At 40.4% G+C, this 16,927-nt stretch overlaps 1 long non-coding RNA gene across 2 annotated transcripts; it reads right to left on the reverse strand.

Annotated features, from left to right (window-relative positions):
* Positions 1–8,323: 8,323 nt before the first annotated feature.
* On the reverse strand, positions 8,324–15,605 carry LOC117085144. 2 transcript variants are annotated; one of them, XR_004437814.1, is made up of 4 exons: positions 15,281–15,605; positions 9,898–9,944; positions 9,419–9,557; positions 8,324–8,405 (listed from the first exon to the last, which is right to left on the reverse strand). It is a non-coding gene; the product is annotated as an uncharacterized LOC117085144 (long non-coding RNA). The 2 variants fall into 2 exon arrangements; XR_004437813.1 differs by lacking the exon at positions 9,898–9,944.
* Positions 15,606–16,927: the final 1,322 nt, after the last annotated feature.

The following is a 16,927-nucleotide window of genomic DNA, read 5'->3' on the forward strand; positions in this document are numbered from 1 at the left end:
CACATGATTTTAATTCAGGTCATCACTAAGAAATAGTTTAACAAAGTCTTGCTGCTTATATCTTAGTAAGGAAACGTTTTGAGTTCATTCCCATAAAACTACAAAATACAGTTTAATGATCCTTACAGTACAGAGAAGGGAATTGGGATCCACAAGACCCTTGAGAAACACTGATAGTCCATGGGTGTGTTTTCTTTTAAACTCAGCCCACTCCAAGTTCTTAAATTAAGGACACTTCCCTAAAAACTTTCTTGTTTTGCTAGGTACATCCTCCAGTCGTTTTTTATGAGAAAGGGCAAGAAAAATAACATTTTTTAAAATGTCTTGATTGCATGAAATATCTTCAGCTTACCTTCACATTTATCTAATATTTGAGTTGGTATAGAACTCTAGGTTTCAAATATTTTCCTGTCAGAATGTCAAACGCATTTTTACAGTGTCCCTGGGCTACCAGTGTTCCGATCATGAGCCTAATATTTTTCTGATTCTTAATCCTTTGAAATGCTTTGAATATAAGCTTTTTTTTTTTCCTGTTCATTTGTTTATTTGTTTGTTTACTAGAAGCGTTTAGGATTTTCTTTTTTTCTTCCTGAGTTTTTTTTTTTTTTTTTTTGAGTCAGAGTCTCACTCTGTTGCCCAGACTGGAGTGCAATGGTGCCATCTTGGCTCACTGTAACCTCCACCTCCCAGGTTCAAGTGATTCTCATGCCTCAGCCTCCCGTGTAGCTGGGATTACAGGTGTGTGCCACCACACTCAGCCAATTTTTGTATTTTTAGTAGAGATAAAGTTTCCCATGTTGGCCAGGCTGGTCTTGAACTCCAAATCTCAGATGATCCACCCACCTTGGCCTCCCAAACTTCTAGGATTACAGGCGTGTGCCACTGCCCCGGCCTTCTTCCTGAGTTTTAATTGAAGTGAAAATTAGTTAGAAGTGAACCAGACTTTTTATGTGGAATGTGTTGTTTTTGTAAGAACAAAATTCAATCTCCTAGACATCTCAAGTTCAATCCTTAATTCTTGGGTAAAAAATTACTGCCTCCATAAACTCCTGGCATAATGTATATGTTCATGAAATGTTTCCCGTAGATATTAAACTAATTTCCAACAAAGATGGTGGCAAACTAATGGGAAAAATAAAAGTTTGAACAAATAGTGATAGAAAAACTAGCTATCTGTCTACAAAAATAAATGGACCTCAACTCATATCTCATTGTAATCATGACATTTAATTCAAAGAAGATATATACACATCTGTCCCACATGTAAAACTATATTCTAAAGTTTCTGTAAGAAAACATCAGAAAATGTGCTTACAAATTTGGCAGGTTGGAAAAACTTCTCATGACACAAAAAATGCTCATCATAATTTAAAAATTATAAGTTGGACTTAATTAAAATAAAAGACACCATTAAGAAAGTAAAAAGGCAAGTCACAAAATGGAGAAAATGTTTGTAACACACCCATCTGGGAAAGAAAACCTTGTATTTAGATTATATAAAGGACTCATACAACTCAATAATACATAAACAGCCCAATTTTAATAAACATGGCCAAAAGAAGTATAAAAGTCCAGTAAGACTATGAAACTGTGCTCAACATCATGTCATAAAGGGATGCAAGTTAAAACTAAAGTGAGATACTATTTTACATTCACAAAAATGGCTAAAATTTTTAAATGAAGGACAATACTGAATATTGGTGTGATTATGAAGAACTAGAACTCTCTTGCATTTCTGTTGAGAATGTTAAATATAACCACTTTTGGGAAAAAAGCAGTTTTTATAAAGTTAAATATGCACATACCCTGTGATCCAGCAGTTTCACTTCTAGATATTTACCCAAGATAGTGACAACATATGTCTACAAAAAGTCCCGTATACAAATATTCATACTAGCTTTACTCTCAACAGCTCCAAACTGAAAAAAAGTCAAACATCCATTATTAGGGGAATAAATTATAAGAAAGAAAATGTTAAAAGATAGTATATTCTAATATTGAAATGTTACTCAACCATAAACATGAAGCAGTCAATCCAGGTAATAGCATGGATGGATATTAAACATATATATGTTATATTGAACCAAAACGCCATCCCCAAAAGACTAAACAATGTAGTCTTGTGTGTGTATTTATATGAATTGATAGAAATCAGAATAGTGTTTTCTGGGGGATGACTGGAGGAAGAATAAGGAACATATCTAGGGTGGTGGAATGTAATGTTGATTTGAGTTTACAGAGTACATTTGCCACAACTTATTGAACTTTGTGCTAAAGATCTGTGTACTTTTTTGTACGTAAATTGTAACTCAATTAAAATAATTTAAAAAAGAAAATGGCCAAGCACAGTGGCTTCCGCCTACAGTCACAGCACTTTGGGAGTTTGCCAACGCGAGAAGGCTGTTTCGGGACAGGAGTTCGGTGTCAGCCTGGGTCACATAGTGAGACCCTGTCTACAGAAAAACTAAGAAATCAGCCGGGCATGGAGACATGTGCCTGTACTCCCAGACAGTCAGGAGGTTGAGGCAAGAGAATTTCTTGAGTCCAGGAGTTTGAGGCTGAGGCTGCACTGAGCCATGACTGTACCATCGCACTCCAACCTGGGTGACAGAGCAAGACCCCATCTCAAAAAAATTTAAAAATAAAAGTAAAAAATAAATATAAATAAAACTTATCTTATGGGATGGGGCTAGACGGTGGCTAGAAGTAGATTTCTAGTCTTAAATGTATATGTTATTTTTTAAAGATTAAAAATACACGCTAATAGGTATGTTTTTAAAGATATTAAGAGAAGATTTTCAGATTAGCTCAACGTAGAAGGAAAAAAAGTAAGCAGAAATGAATAAAATAAGAAACAGTTGTGGGAATGGTACTTCAACCAGAAAGCATGGCACATGGCCAGTGCCTTGGGTAGGGGATCGGAGTTGGTATAAAAAAAAAAATCTGATTATAGCATCACTTTTCTCATTTTATAAAATGAAGCTATTGACACCTTCTCATCAGAGTACTGTTAAGATTCAATGACACAATCTAGATGAACATTTTTTGTGTGTTTCAAATTTATTTTCATTGTTTATTTTAGCTCTCTCTTCCTTTGGTTTTTTTTTTGTTGTTGTTTGTTTGTTTGTTTTTCTGAATTTCAACTTCATGATTCTGGGTGTATTTGTTTGGATAGTTTAGGAAACAAATTTGGTATTTCTTCCCTTTATCTGATTTCCTCCAAGTCACCAGTTCTGTATTGCCTCTGTCTTGGGCCCTACCCTTCACATTTTAATTTCCCAGAGTCAAAGACACTTCTCGAATGAAGGAAACCTTCAGCCCAGCCCTCCTTGAGCTCTCCCAGGTACCTTACAAGAAGAGTAAGAGCTGACAAAAGATCATAGATCACACACCAGCACTACATCTACCTCACAGTGGCCACACCGGTGCCATCTGACTCTGTCCTTTTCCACTGCTAAGTGACGCAGGGCAGAGACTGATGTCCCCATTATGGTTTCTCAGACCTTGTGCCCTGGGAATGTCATGGGAGAACACAGACCTTAGAGCTAAGTCACATTAATGACACCGTCTTTTCAGAGAGAAGCCCTCTGTCACCATGGTGAGGTCTCCAATTGAAAACTCATCCTGACTCCTTCCAGCACTTACCTGGACATGCAAGTTCTGTGACTCATAACCTAAGGAACTGGAACTATTGGGGCAGCCAAGAGTCTCCTCTGCATTTGAAAAAACCTATGTACCTTTGAAATCTCTCAAATTCAGAATCTTTTTTACTTTCCATTTCTTCCCATTCACCATCTGATACCTGGAGAGAGGAGGCAGGGGGCACCTACCGGTCCCTCCCGGCAGGATACAACGTCCGCTCAACCTTGTCACTCCCTGAAGGTGCTCCTCATCTCACCACATGACAAAATGTGCCCTCCCCCATCTTCCCGAGGCTACTGAATGGAGATGAAAACATGGAAAACTCTGGGGCCGAAACCCTATAAATATTTGAAGAGTAGCTCTCTTTTCATGTCCTGTTTGAATAATATTTTTCTTTTCATGTTCTTTCCTTCCTTCTAATTAGTTTATGTTCTGTGGAGTGTTGAAAAGCAAGGTCATTCTGTTAACATATATTAAAACACGTCCCTGATGTTTGAAGAATTATTTTCCATAACATCTGTAATTTTCTGGCATTCTGGATATTATGATGGAAAAATACAAATAGGAAAAATTCAAGTTAAATGCCTTTTGGAGCTTTTAAAATAGAATTTCATTATATATAAATTTAGACTCAGTACATATTTATTAGATATCTATGCAGGCTATTGTGTTATGCTAATACTGGCTTAATAATAATAATAACTGTTATCATTTAAACGACCTAGGCACTATACTAATTCAGTTAGTTTATTTCATTTTTAGAGCAATTTCAAAAGGTAGATTTTTTGTTTGGGGCACAGGGTCCCACTCTGTCGCCCAGGCTGGGCTGCAATGACACCATCACGGCTCACTGCAGCCTCAACCTCCCAGGGCCAAGCAATCTTCCTACCTCAGCTTCCCAAGTAGCTGAGACCACAGGCGCAGGACATCACACCCAGCTAATTTTTCAGTTTTTTTTTTTTTTTTTTTTTTTTTTTTTGTAGAGGTGGGGTTTCGCCATTTTGCCCCGGCAGTTCTCAGACTCCTGGGTTCAAGAGATCTGCCCACTTTGGCCTCCCAAAATGCTGGGATTATAGGCGTGAGCCACTGCCATCTGCGGGTAGATACTACAATCTTCATTTTTCAGAAGGGAAAGTGGTTTAGAGAAGGGAAGGTGAGTAATGTGATTTTAGATGGTGTCTAGCAAAAGTAGGGTTTTGAGTCCAGATTTTATTCTAATTTTATGCTTTCAATTCCTGTGGCTCATGCCCCTCCCACATACCCTGGCCCTGGGGGATTTCCAACTACCAATCCCAGATTTCTTTTCTCAAAAGTTTGGTTTCACTATGTCCATGATGCAACCAACTAGAGACAGATACTGGAGCACCCCTACCCACTCCTTTGGGAGTCCTCAAGCAAAGACACAACGACTACAGGAGTTTGTGTAGAAGTAACGCAGTTCTCTAGCCCCTCAGGCCAGCTGACTCTGAGGCATGTCTTCTACATTGTTCTAGAATTCTCCAGTGGCCACAGTAACACATGCTTTATTGCCCTTTTTCTTTCCACTTCACTTTTTTGTTCCCCTACTTATGTTTCCTGCTTGCACCTGTATCCCTGTCGCAGAGTCTCCTTCTGAGCAAACCCAATTGAAGATCCCTGCAGGAAGGCCAGCATCCACTTCCAGAAAGAAGACCTAGAGCCCATGGTGGAGTGAGTGCCTCGGTTTTGGAGAGTTCCAATGACAAGGTAATCAGCATAGCGCCTTCGGTTTGCATAATACAATTGATGACTTATTTACAGAAAACCACAAGTTAATGTGAACTGAGCTAAAATTGAGTGCATTAAGGGCAAGACACAGAAGATGAGATGGGGCAGGAGAGACTTGGAGGTATATTATAAAGATACTATCGTTTAAATAGATGGAGAAAAGAAAAGATGCTATAGAACAGGGGCTCCTGAGAACAAGTGCAGAACAGAGAGAGGCATCGTTGGCTTGGTCAGCACTCAATCACTTACTAGTATACATTCTTTCATTAATACTAAAATGTTTCAAATTTACAGTGTTTTTTTTTTTTTTTTTTTTTGACAGAGTCTAGCTCTGTCACTCAGGCTGGAGTACAGTGGTATGATCTCCACTCACTGCAACCTCTGGCTCCCAGGTTCAAGCAATTCTCCTGCCTCAGCCTCCCGAGTAGCTGCGACTACAGGCGCACACCACCACACCTGGCTAATTTTTGTATTTTTCTTAGAGACGGGGTTTCACCATGTTGGCCAGGCTGGTCTTGAACTCCTGACCTCGTGATCCACCCCCTCGGTCTCCCAAAATGCTGGGATTACAGGCATGAGCCACAGCACTCGGCCTGTAGAGTGTATTTTTTATGAGTCACATAAACCCCACGTTTCAAGGTGATAGCAAATGGATTACATCATTTGAATTGTGACCTCTGATGAAATATCTTATTTTGTTAAACCTATTAGGTGAATATTTATTATTCTATAATTTGGTGAGGGAAAGTAAGGCTCTTAGAAACAGAGCCAGAGGTTATGCAATAAGTCTGTGAAGCCCCCTGGATGCAACACTGAACTACAGTAAAGTAACCATAATTTTGAGCTACATGCCAGGAATTGGGGTAAACTCTCATTGTAAATGGCATTTTGTTCCATCTTCCTGGTGATCTTTACTAAGGTATTATCCTTTCCATTTTTCAAAAGAAATGGAAGTCCAACATGATTAAGCTATTTACAGAGCTAATAAGTGATGTAATTCTGAGGGCAAGAGAAAAAGAAAAGTATTTAGTGTCAGTTTAACCCTTTTTATTTTTCTTTTGCAGTCCATGAAATTTTGCTTGTAAATTCAGATGCAAAGCAAGCTATTTCTATCATTCTCCCAGGGTATAGATCCTCATTTCTTCAATCAAGCGCTTTCTCCAGACTCATCCCATTCCAGCAAGCCCATGTGGATGCTTGGCTTATAGATTCTGCTCAGCTAAGCCCCTGGCCATCTAGAAGCAGGAGATGACCACATTAAGTTTCCCATTATGTTCCTGAACCTTTTGTTTCGCAATTATAGGAGTGCAGGTTCTGTCTCATACAGGTGGGCAGAGGGCCAGGAAAAGACTCTGACCCTTCATTGTTTATGGGAGAATCTGAACTCTGCCAGCATTCAATAAAGGCAAAACATCTGCAATTGGTAAGCTGAACAATGGCCCTCTAAAGCTATCCATGTTTTACTCCCAGGAACCTGTGAGTACATTACTTTACATAGTGAAAGGGACTTTGCAGATGTAATTAAGGATCTTGAAACAGAGAAATTATCCTGGATTATCTAGGTACAATCAAAGTATTCATACGAATCTTTATAAGAGGAAGAAAGGAGAAACAAAGTCAGTAAAAAGATGTGATAACAGAAACGGAGGTTGGAGTGATCGGCTTTGAAGATGGACAGGGGAAGGTGCCACGAGCCAAGGAAATGAGCAGCTTCCAGAGGCTGGAAAAGGCAAGGCAAGGAAATGGGTAATCCTTTAGAGCTTTCAAAAGACGTACGGCCCTAGTGACCCTTTTTGGACTTCTGACATCCGGAAATACGAGATAATACCTAAATGTATGTGGGTTTAATCCACTGCGTTTGTAATAATTTACTACAGCAGCAATAGGAAATTAATGCACTAGCTAATCATTTCATCTCTGGGCGGTCTCAAGTCAACTGTCTGTGTTGACTTATACTATATGTGATTCGGGCCAGGAATTGAGTGCTAAGTGCTACGAATCAGGGTTTTAAAATGAGATGTCTTGAATTTGAACCCCAGTAGGGCCACTTACAAGCTATATGACCTTGGGCATACTAATTACACACTATGTGTCTTACATTGTTCACTTGTAGTTCAGAGATCATACCAGTTTTCTTCCTTGGTGTTATGGTGATTGGATAACATAATATATTAAGCGATCTTAGGGCACAGCATTTGCATTATGCATTTTCTCTACTCCCATTTCATTTGTTTTCCTTTTCTCATGCAGTAAAAAGTATATTTTTGTGGATTACCCTATCTGGAAACAGGAACTTTTATGAAATTTCTTGTTGGCATGACCTCTTTCTTGATAATGCCTGAAGAAGTTGTTAGTTTAGTATTTCACCAAGAGAGCAGGGTTAATTGCAAACAATCGTATCTTCATGATAAACTGAACCATTTATAAATACCTACAGTAATTATGATCTGACAAATGTATACAACCACCAATTACTTTTTTCCAGGATCCTGATGCTCTGCGCCCATTCTGGCTAGTCCAACTCGGGAACGCTGGCTACTTTCTTTCTAGTGTCTTAACTGATGGGATGACGGTTCAGTTCTCTGACTCCAGAGCTGCCCACAGTCAAAGTTACAGCCCTCATGTATTTTGTGCATTTCTGTGTGGCTGGTGAAAATCCACACCTGTAATTTGCAGATGGTTCCTCATTTCCTCCGCACTTTCCTCCTCCTGTGATTGCTTCTCATGGTCCCTGCTTCCGTCTTTTGTGGAAGGAACTTTATTTGCATTCTTAGTTGCAAGAGAGAAAAATGACACCTTTGGGAATCAGGCCTATTTTAAGACTGTTCCATTCTCAAAAACGCTCCTCTTGCTGCCCTTTCCTGTCTCCGCCTGCAGAGGCACCCTTTTCCTTTCTCTTCCTGTACTCCACTAATACTACTCAGAACTGAGTTAAATTATTTTCTGTCTGAGATTCCCCTGGTAAGCAAATTTTGCTTGCCTCGATGTGAGTCTCAAAACTGATCACTTTGTCATTCCTGCAAAAAGATTCAGCCTCTGATATTTAGCTCAGGTTCATCTGAAGAACATGCATCAATACTTCTCAAATGCATCAAGAGTTGTCTTGAGCAAAATCCTGAAAGCAGGCTGAGGAACATCAGACGTAATTTGCTCCTTCCTCCAGGTCTACCCTTCTCCTTTGCAGGACTCAGAGCAGAACAAATGCAGGGCTACAAACTATATGGGTAAATATTTAAATGTTATGCATAAAAAGTGAACTATTTAAATATGCTCTACCCCACTGCCTACTTCTTGCATACCCTTGATACCACGAATTAAAACAAAATGAGCTCTTGTCATGACTGCCAAGCCATTCCTTATTATGCAACGATTTATTTCATTCATTCAAGCCATCTGAAAGAGAAGATGGGGTAAACTAGGAAATTTGTCTTTTCTCTTACTTCAGTACTTTCTTGCTCAAGTCCTTCGTGGATACTGAAGCAGTACCCATGTTTAAAGTCAGTAGTTGGCATAACCCACAAACCTTCAAGAATTTTAGATGCAGGCATCTCTTCTTCAAGGACATAAGGCAGGAGATATGAGAAGAATTTCCCAGGGTTAGAATAGTGTGGGTAATAGAAAAGGAGGTTTATGGTGAAGGTTGTTCTGGGTCTGCATGAAGTATCAGATCACAAGTAAAAGAGCCATTCCTGTTTTGTTTAATAAATGTGTGTGTGCTTCCGTGTGTGTGTGTGTGTGTGTGTGTGCGTGCGTGCTTTACTGGATACTTTAAAGCACAGAGCTCTGGGCAAAAGCCCCTCTTGGTAAGATTTAAGAATCATATTTTCCCAGGTTTTTGTAATCTAGTTGAACAAATGAGAATTAGGAATATGAAGTCATTAGCATTACAAGGCAGCTCTTAGTTAAGTGGTAGTAAGGACGACAGCTTTGTTAATAGTGTGGAGTTTCAGGCATGGATTGCAATGGAGACATTAAATTTTGTATATGGAAAATATGTGATTGGATTGGAGAAACAGAACATAAAAATTACAGTGCATAAAACTTCAATAAAAACACCATGCCATATTTTATGCTTTTCTTGTCACATGGGATGAGAATCCACATCGAAATTATCACATTATTCTCCATCACAGGGTTTATTAATACACAGTCTTGAGGCTTTGAGAGTGCTGCAAAGAGAGATGGAGAACAAGGAAGGTTATGCCGGGTCAAGCCCAAAGAGGCAGGAATAAATTGAACACAGTACTGGGTAGGCATTGAGAGGTTCAGAGAGAACAAATTCAAGCAGCAAGTCACAGGCAAGCACCCAGCATTCAGCGCTGAGATCCTCAGAGTCTGAGACAGGACAGGAACCTTCGGAAATCATCCAAAGATAAGATGAAAGAATAAGAAGTGGAGAAAATGAGAGTGTGTGTGAAGGCAGTTAAATACGCTCAGGCCCTTGCATAATAGGATGCCACTCTTACCCTAAGAGTAGATAGGAGAAATGAGTTTAAAGATAAAACTCACAGAAGTTTATTGTAGATACTGGGGTTTCTCTCCTGGGTTCTACACAACTGAAAGGAAGACAAAGAGGATTGAGTCATATGGAGATCACAAGACGTCTTTTTTTTTTTTTTTTTTTTGAGACGGAGTCTTGCTCTGTCACCCAGGCTGGAGTGCAGTGGCCGGATCTCAGCTCACTGCATGCTCTGCCTCCCGGGTTTACGCCATTCTCCTGCCTCAGCCTCCGAGTAGCTGGGACTACAGGTGCCCGCCACCTCGCCGGCTAGTTTTTTGTATTCTTTAGTAGAGACGGGGTTTCACCGTGTTAGCCAGGATGGTCTCGATCTCCTGACCTTGTGATCCACCCGTCTCGGCCTCCCAAAGTGCTGGGATTACAGGCGTGAGCCACCGCGCCCGGCCGACGTCTTTTAATATATCAGTATCATTTAAAATAGCTGAAATGGAAGAAAGTGTCATGGATATCCGTTGCCAGGTAGGCTTCCTGATCGTTATCTTCAGCATTGGACATATTCTTTCACCCCAGCAAAGACCGTGCCAAACCCGCCCACGTGAGGATTAGGACCTGGAGCAGCAGCTTAGAACATGTGGTTCTGACTACCCAGCCAAAGGGCCTGGACAGCATGAATTACTTCCTGAAGGCTGCCATGACAAAGTGCTACAAACCTGGTGGCTTAAAACAACAGAAATTTGTTTTCTCACAGTTGTGGGGTCCAAAAGTCAGAGTGGGTAGGGCTATGGTCCTTCCCAAGCCTCTAGGGTAGAATCTTTCCTTATCTTCTCCAGCTTCTGGTGGGTTCAGGAGTTAACTTAGCTTGTGGCCGCATCACTTCAGTCTCTGCCTCTGTCTTCACGTGGGTCTTCTCATCACCTTCTCTTTGTCTCACCAAAGATTCTTCCGCCTCTTCTCTTAAAAGGACATCTGTCATTGGTTATGAGGCCTGCCTTGAATTCAGGATGATCTTGAGAGTCTTTTCTCTTTTTTTTTCTTTCTTTTTTTTTTTATGAGACGGAATCTCACTTTGTCGCCCAGGCTGGAGTGTAGTGGCGTGATCTCAGCTCACTGCAAGCTCCGCCTCCCGGGTTCACGCCCTTCTCCTGCCTCAGCCTCCTGAGTAGCTGGGACTACAGGTGCCCGCCACCACGCCTGGCTAATTTTTTTGTTTTTGTATTTTAAGTAGAGGCAGGGTTTCACCATGTAAGCCAGGATGGTTTCTATCTCCTGACCTCATGATCCGCCCCCCTCGGCCTCCCAAAGTGCTGCGATTACAGGAGTGAGCCACCGCATCCGGCTGAGATTGTTAATTACATTGGGCAAACACTCTTTTGCTAAATAAGTTCACATTTATAGGTTCCAAGAATTAGGACTTAGACATATCTTTCTTGGGAACCATGATTCAGCCCACCACACTGCATATACCCATGTCTTTTTCCAAAGCCACCACCGAGGTAAGTCCACTTTCTTCTGAAGACTATCCAGGAAGAGGGAGAACGTGAAGGAGGCCAGGATTCCTACTGAAGAGGTCCATTCCTCAGTTGACGAAAACCAACATCACGAATGGGAACAGCTGTTCTCCCTAACAGTGCCATAATAATAACCACCATTCAGTGTGCCAGGTACTTTTGTAAGCAGTTTAGAGGTATTAATTCATTTAATCTTCCCATGAACCTGTGAGAAAAGAACTTTTATTATCCCCATTTCAGGTGAGAAAACTGAAGTATAGAATGTTAAACAACTTGTCTGAGCTTATGCATAAGTAAATGGTGCATCTGGAATTAAATGCCGGCAAGCTGGTTGCAGAGGTCACTCTTAGCCCCTTACCCTCCACATCACCTGGTACATTTGCCATCTGTACTATCATGAGACCGAGGTTATTAGATAAACTGCTCTGGAAGAACTATGATCAATGGTGCTTTGAACTACAGTAAATGTACAATGGGGAAAAGCTGAGTAAATCATTTGTCTTCCCCTCTGATAGGATATTCTGCAGCAACTTTAAAATAATGTTTTTGAAGATATTTCATGATAATCTAAAATATTCATAAAATCATGTTAAGAGAAAATGTCAGATTGTATGTAATTCAAAAATATATCTTATATCTATAAATAAATACATTCATACAAAATAAATCAGAAAAAGTATATTAATATGTTAATGTTGGTTGTCTCTACATTGGAAACTGTTTCTTCTGTATTTTTCAGATTATCTGCAGTAAACATATATTGCTTTTATGGAGGTAAAAGCAAGGCTGCTATTAACTGGGGCCAAAGAGAAAGATAAGAAACAATTCAAATTGTTTCCAGAAACTGGTAGATAAAAAACAAAACAAGACAAAGAAAAGGCCCCCATCCTTGGGCCTGTGCAGGAGCATAAAGAGAAGAAACATTAGGTTCTAAAGAATTTTGATTAGCAAGAGCCAGACAAGAACCTCGGGGTGGTGGCTGCACGTGCATGGGGTGAGATGAGGAAAGGTGCCACAGAGCACAAAAAAGCCTCCCAGTCGGGAGATTTCCTGTGTTTTCTTGCTGAAACATGGCGCAGGCATCAGAGAGGAAAGAAAGATAGCTCAGCATTTCATGGGCGGTAGTCCAAGCTTAATTTTGCTTATAAGGTTTTTACACGTTCCAAATGAGAACACTCAGGTGGGCCAGTTTCCTACCTCTCCACCTACATCGCCCATGGGGGAGCATTTATGCCAAGTCTTCCCTGTGAAACATGATTCTGTATGCCCAGCACTGAGGAGGCCATCTCCAGATGAGACAAAAGCCTTTTCTTTTTCTTTTCTTTTCTTTCCTTTTCCTTTTTCTCTTCTCTTCTCTTCTCTTCTCTTCTCTTCTTCTCTTCTTCTTTTCTTTGAGAGAGTCTCGCCCTGTTGCCCAGGCTGGAGTGCAGTGGCCGGATCTCGGCTCACTGCAAGGTCTGCCTCCCGGGTTCACACCATTCTCCTGCCTCAGCATCCTGAGTAGCTGGGACTACAAGGCGCCCACCACCGCGCCCAGCTAAAGTTTTGTATTTTCAGTAGAGAAGGAGTTTCACTGTGTTAGCCACGATGGTCTTGATCTCCTGACCTCATGATCCACCCGCCTCGGCCTCCCAAAGTGCTGGGATTACAGGTGCGAGCCACTGCGCCAGACTGGCAGAAGCCTTTTCTAAACTTTAAGACTGGGTCCAGGCAGTTTTCACTGTAAAGCACATTGCCACCATGCTCTTAAAGGACTGTAGCTCACTCCAGCCACTTTAAGTGAAAAAGAAGTTGTAAAGGTATACTCAAAGACCAGAGCCCGTCCTGGATTTAGAAGGCCAAGTGGTATTCAGGAGCCAAGGCTGTCCAGGAACTAGCTAATCTCTCTTTGTCTTTTCCTGCCTGCATGGTTTCATTCACCTTCTCAGGATGACTCCATTTTACATTTCACATCTACTTCAACTTCCTTTTTCTACCAGCTGGCTTTTTGCACTCTTTAATTCATCTCTCTATTTTATAGGCTATACTTCACTTTGGCTCACTTGAGACCCAGCATGCCTCTCTCACCTGTCACTCTGCTATGGCTTTGAGCAGCAGCTGCTCCAGCTAGTGCTGCTTTTGGTCAATGTCTCTGAATGCCAGAGGGAGAAACTATTTGATTGGTCAGACTGGTTTTCCATGTGAATGGAAGATGACACGGCACTGGCTGGCTCCAGGATTTGCTGCCTTAGTCAATCAAGCATATCACTTGGCATTGTCCACTTCTTCAGGTCCTTTGGGAGAGGAATTTCTTTACAAAGGTGGTGTTAGGCCAGGCACAGTGACTCACACCTATAATCCCAGCACTCCGGGATACTGAGGCAGGCAGATCACCAGATCAGGAGTTCAAGACCAGCCTGGCCAATATAGTGAAACCCTGTCTCTACTAAAAATACAAAAATTAGCCGTGTGTGATGGTGTATGCCTGTAGTCTCAGCTACTCGGGAAGCTGAGGCAGAAGAATCACCTGAACCCTGATGGCGGAGGTTGCAGTGAGCCAAGATCATACCATTGCACTCCAGCTTGGGTGACAGAGAGAGACTCTGTCTCAAAAAAAAAAAAAGAAAAAAAGAAAAGGGGGTGTTGGCATGCCAGGCACTGTGATCAATGGGTCTTCTATATTGTTTATGCAGGAAAGACCACTTTTTAAATGAAAGAGCATTGACACGGCAGGCAGTTACAGCTAAATGAATTTTTAGGTCAGCAATCTAACATGGTGCTTTTGACTCATTTATCTGGAGGGGAAGCCTGTCACCAATGGGCAGTTTATTTCAAAATATGAGAAGTGGGCTCAAACAAGTCGAAAAAAGAATCTTATTTTTGTTCTTTTAGGTTATAGCATGAAGAGAAGTGGTCAGGTATTTAATCATGGATACTTTCCCTTCTAGGACTGCACGTTTATTTTCATGAAGTATATGAAATATAGTTTTTACCCCAGTAAGTGATTTTGAAGTGTTGTCTTGGGGGAACCACTAAAGAAAATCTACTTTGACCTTATCTTTGCTTGGTGCATCTCTCCACTGATTATCAAGTTGTGGCTCCAGAAATTTCAGACAGAGTTGGCCTAATTGGGGATACTGCATATGAAAATGAATTGCACAGCTGGGACCCTCAAAACTGCCTTGGCTAATTAACAGGAAGTAGCTTTGAACTTTTTGCTGTATTGGGCATTGTGGTAGTTACTAAATGATTGGATCAAGTCCAAAACCAGCTAGAAGGACCCAAGAGTTTGAGGACATGTTTCCCAGATGCTATGAAGAGTGAGAGGACAGAGACTCTTGCTATTCCAAGCACAGAAAACTTTCTTTTCTTTACTTTTATTTTTCAGTCGTAGCACATGTGCAATCCTGTGGGGTGAGGCAGGGCATTTAAAAAAACAAACATTTAACTTAGGGAAAGCCACTTGGATTATATATTCTTGACTTCATCGAAGAAAGATTGGATAAAACATTAAACACATTGAAGGTATAAAGTCTTTTGTTTTCATCTCATCCTCTTTTTTGTCTATCTCTTGTCTCTTTTTAAATTCTAGACTTGAATTGTAATTCTCATTGTGCCATTTCTTGGCTGTCAATTGGCTTCTGTAATCTTCATTTTTTTTTTTCATCTATAGAATCTATCTATTTACACCCACCATTTTTATTTCTATTACTGTTTCAAATGACAATGTAAGCTTCTCAATATGTTATTTTCCCAGACATTCCAGTTATCCACTGTTATGTAACAAAATGTTCCGAAACTTAGTGGTTTAAAGCAACAATTTAGTGTGGCCCCCTATTGTCCTGTGGACAGTTAGGCTCAGGTGAACTCTTCTTGCTTGAATTCTCTCAGGCAGTTGAAAACAGATGACAGCTAGGACTGGAGATTGACATTTGGGCTGAGATACCTGGGGGCTGGTCAGGTTTCTCTCCTTCCATGTGACCTCTCCACATGCCTAGTTTAAGTTTCTTCACAGCATGGAGGTTTCAAGATAGCAGACTTCTAACATGGCAGCAGGCTTCTCCCAGGCTGAATACTCCAAGAGATGCAGGAAGATGCCGCAGGACTTCTTGTCATAGTTTCAGAACTTCTGAAATGTCACTTCTGCCACATTCTATTGAGTGAGTCACAAAGACCCATCTGGAATGAAGGTGAAAATAGTTAGACTCCACTTTCATGTCAGTTGCAGCATACATCTGTAGGGAGGGAAGAAATTGATGACACCATCTTTGGAGACTGTTAACCACACCTGTTCTACATTTCTCTGAACTTCTGCCCCATCTGTTTATCCTTCCATCCATTTATCCATCTATCCATCCACTCATCCATTTGTCTCCCATCAATACTTTCATTCATCCACCCATCCATCTGTTCACCCCCTACCCACCCACCCATCTATCTATCCTTCTAGTCATTCATTCATTCAACAACTACTCAAATACTGCTATCAGCCAATCATCATTCTGGGTGCTGCTGATATATTGCTGAAAAGAGCCTCATGAGGGTAATAAATTAGTAGGGGAGACAGAGAGGCTAACAAATATATAAGTATACAGTTTCAAACTGTGATAATTGTAATTAATCAAACCAAGTTTATGACTGACAAACCAATTGTTCAGGTTACTAGTAGGTCCCAAAAGTTCTCTTAGAGAGAATATCACTGAAAATGAGTGATAACTGGTCGGGAGAGGATGGGAAAAGACCCTTTCATGCGGTTAGAGAAGCATGAAACAAATTTGTCTTTTCTCAGATGTCACCACATGAGTGAGACTTTCCCTGAACAATCTTCTAAAAATATAATTACCATTACCTCTTCTTTGGTTCCCTATTCCCTTTCTCTTCCTGCTCTTTCATTATGACATTTGACACATCTGAAATATCATGTTCTCTATTTACTTCTGAGTTTGTTTATTATATGTCATATGCACTAAAATGTAAGTTTCTTGAAAATGGAGATATTTGTTAAATAAATGCATAAATTGTATTCAGCCTTTCTAATATTTTATTGTACTTACACTGCATTTTATAAACTACTTTCAGATCTAATATTCTATTTAGTGTGTATCAAGAGCATTGGACGGATGTTGAAGAAACCTATATTCTATATTTCATCCTGCCACTAACCTCCTGCTTGACTCTGAACAAATTGCATTGTGGCCTTCTGTCAATTTCCTCATACCTGGAACAAGGATGTTGACTTTTGTTGCCTTCTATTATTCTAAGGATCCATAATTTCTTTATAGTTTTGTACAGTGAAATCATTAGAGAAGGACCCAAGACTTAAATCAATTGACCTAATTCATATAAGAGAAGGCCAGAGGGGAAAAGAAAGAAATGATTCTTACAGGCAGCAGGGCTCACAAGGCATGTTGTGTGGGTGAACTTGTATTTTCTTCATAAGGAGAGAAAAATAACAAACAAAACAAAATAAAAACTTCTTCCTCCAGGACTTGGGTACTAAAGAGTAACACAAAAGATTCAACAAATAGTTTTTTGTTTCTGTGCCAATAAAACTTTATTTGAAAGACAGGAGGTGCAAAAACAAAGATCAGAT

The sequence above is a fragment of the Trachypithecus francoisi genome, unplaced genomic scaffold (assembly GCF_009764315.1).
Source record: "Trachypithecus francoisi isolate TF-2019V2 unplaced genomic scaffold, Tfra_2.0 Lachesis_group1, whole genome shotgun sequence".
Classification (NCBI taxonomy): domain Eukaryota; kingdom Metazoa; phylum Chordata; class Mammalia; order Primates; family Cercopithecidae; genus Trachypithecus; species Trachypithecus francoisi.